Here is a 3,241-nt window from a genome sequence, read left to right on the forward strand (position 1 = left end):
ACGAGAGGTACTTTGCATGCTTGTGCTAGTCACCACATTGATCACAAAAATACATGGCATACACCCCTGTAAAGATGGCATGGCATATAACAAAACACATGTAGAGCTCATGCTCATATGCAGCACACAATAATCATGGCAAAAATGTCAAATGTCCATAATCTGTTAAGAAACAGGAACTAACATTACATAGCACTCTTGCAATAGCATTTAGGGCATCAAGATGAACTCAAAAAAGCGTCGTGCAATGGAATAAAATGAAGAGGACATCCTAACGAACAATTTGATATCTCATGCATGCAAAACAGAGCTACGGTGATGATTTTATGTCATGATGAACAGGGCTATAAAATGTCACAGATCTGGGACTTAGCCAAAATATCACCTCCGCGAAAAGTCAACGCGGGACAGAGCGGTTCTGGGACGGAGAGATCCGGGAAGCAGGGACGCCGTTTGGATCAGGGACCGGTGGATCTGGTCCCGATCCGGATTCGGCGAGGTGGGTGGAACTCCGGCGAGGGCGTACGGCGGCGGAGGCGGAGGAGCAGAAGCGCCAGGGTTCGTCGGAGGGTGCGGACGACGAGGGACGAACGGGCGGCGCTGGCACGGATGCCGAGGTGCGTGCAGGGAGGAGCCGGGCGGCGAGGCGGCACCGGGCGGGGAGGTGCGGGCGGCGCTCCATGCGGCGGCGGGGCGAAGCCGGCGGAGGCGAAGGGGCGGCGCCCACGGACGACGCCGGCGGAGCCGCGAAGAAGCGACGGGCGGGCGGCGGCCTGACTCGGGCCCGGGGAGGGCCGGATCTAGGCCCCCGCGGGCCCCGACGAAGTGGCGCGGGCAGCGGCGACCTGTCATGCTGTGAGTGGAGGGGAGTGGCGGCGGAGCAACGTGTCGCACTCCTATTGGTCGGAGTGACGTGGCGGTGGTGGTGGACGCGTCCGGCACGGACGGACATGTCCGGCGGTGCGGAGGGAGTTGGATCTAGGGTTTATCTGCGCGAGAATTTCGGAGGGAGACACATATTTATAGGTAGAGGGAGCTAGGAGAGTCCAAATGAGGTGCGGTTTTCGGCCACACGATCGTGATCGAACGATCGAGAGGATGGACGGGGTTTGGATGGGTTTTTGCCACTTTGGAGGGGTGTTGGGCTGCAACACACACGAGGCCTTTACGGTTCCCCGGTTAACCGTTGGAGTATCAAACGAAGTCCAAATGGCACAAAACATGACAGACAGTCTACCGGTAGTGAACCAAGGCCGCTTGGCAAGTCTCGGTCCAATCCGAGAACGTTTAACACCCGCACACGAAAAGAGGCAAAAGGGAGGCACCGGAGGACATAGGAGTGTTGGATCGCAAAACGGACAACGGGGAAAATGCTCGGATGCATGAGACGAAAACATGTATGCAAATGCCATGCACATGATGACATGATATGAAATGCATGACACGCAAGCAAATGACAAGGCAACAACAGCAAATAACTGGAAGACACCTGGCGCAACGGTCTCGGGGCATTACAACACTCCACCACTATGAAAGGATCTCGTCCCGAGATCTAGGATGGCACCAGAGGGAAAATGGAAGAGGAAGAGAAGAGGTAAAACTAAGTTGCTTCTTTGACAAACGAGTGAAACCAACGAACCTTGAGATGTTGAACAAGTTCGAGAAAAGAATACAACGGAGATGAACAAAGTTGAAAACACTCTGTTGTAAAAGAGGAACAAGGCACATTACGAGAACCTTGGAGGTTTAAAGACAAAAGAAAAGGATTGCAATGGACAAGAAGTACATGCAAACACTCCGGTAGAACGAGATGCACAAGGAACGATAAGGATCAATTACGACAACACTCCGCTTGGAAATGGAAGGTAAAGAATATGAGCTTGGAAAATTGAAAGCACTTGGATGAGAGTCCGGTTAGAAGAGGAATGATAGACATAACACTCCGGTTAAAACAAGATAGAGAAGGGAAAAGAGTGATATAATTTGGACAGCACTCCGACTGTAAATGGAAGGAATTGAACATGATCTTGACAAAACAAGATGATGGGTTGAAGAGAGCAACATCACAATGCCTCCGGAAGAAAGAATAGAAGATAGCTCCTTGGAATAATAGAATGTAGAAGAAAATGCCAACTTCTGCCACCAATGAGCTTGGAGAGCACCCTTCCAAGAAGGTTATAATGGAATTGTTGGAAAACCAACAACGAAAAGAGTAAGCTTGTTGTGGGCTTATAGAAAACATCTCGAAATTATGAGGTGAAATTCTGCCACTAATGGAAACAATAGATTTGATTGATATGAACAAGAAGACGAGAAACTTATTTCACCGGGAGGATAGATGAAGAACTTGGGTCATTTATGAGCACCATAAATAGCAACAATCCTTAGGGAAGGCTTTAGGTGAAAACATGACACAAGATAACTCCAACGAAGAGGTTGATGGATTTAAAATACCTCATTCTTAACAACATGTGAATCATGAAACATGAACTCAAATTATCAAGAATGACATAATACCACCTCCAATGATACAGAAGAAAGAATTGCACTCCGGATTGCAAGATGAAGAATGCTTGATCTCCTCTGAAAAGAATCTTGATGAACACTTCGAGAAGGAATTAAAACCTTTATGAACCATCATGTAGCGCCTCCATGAAGAACTCCGGTAAACAAAAGGGTAACGAAAAGAAAGAGAAGTTGAAAACACAAGGCGAAACCTTGTAATGATTTAGATGGATCTCCGTGATAATTAGAGCTTGGAACTCTGAGAAAGAAAAGATGAACAAAAGAAAATCAAGAATTTTTGTAAACCTCCGGAATAAGGAGTTGGAATTACTCAATGAGACAAGAATAAGAATTACATTATGCTTATCCCTCACCACTTAAATTGATGACGAGCAAACGGATTTGGCATACTACTTATTCTCGTTGAAAAGAATTAAAGAGAGATATAGCACCAACTTGGGAGGGTCTTCAATGAACCACCGGTAGGATTGCAAAGAACAGATGAATTCATATGATAACAAAGGAAGAGAGATCTTGAACGAACCACCGTAATAATTGAAAATGAACGAGTAAAAGATGAAGAAACACCGGGAAGGATTAGCAAAAGAACGAAGATACATGAGAGAGTTTAGATACAAGAGAACGAGAGGTGAAAGCTGGAATGAATAAATCTGAGATGATGGGTTCCAGATGATCAAACTGAAAAGAATCTTGAATTGGTCCAGATTGGTGAAAA

The sequence above is a fragment of the Triticum urartu genome, chromosome 2 (assembly GCF_003073215.2).
Source record: "Triticum urartu cultivar G1812 chromosome 2, Tu2.1, whole genome shotgun sequence".
Taxonomy (NCBI): domain Eukaryota; kingdom Viridiplantae; phylum Streptophyta; class Magnoliopsida; order Poales; family Poaceae; genus Triticum; species Triticum urartu.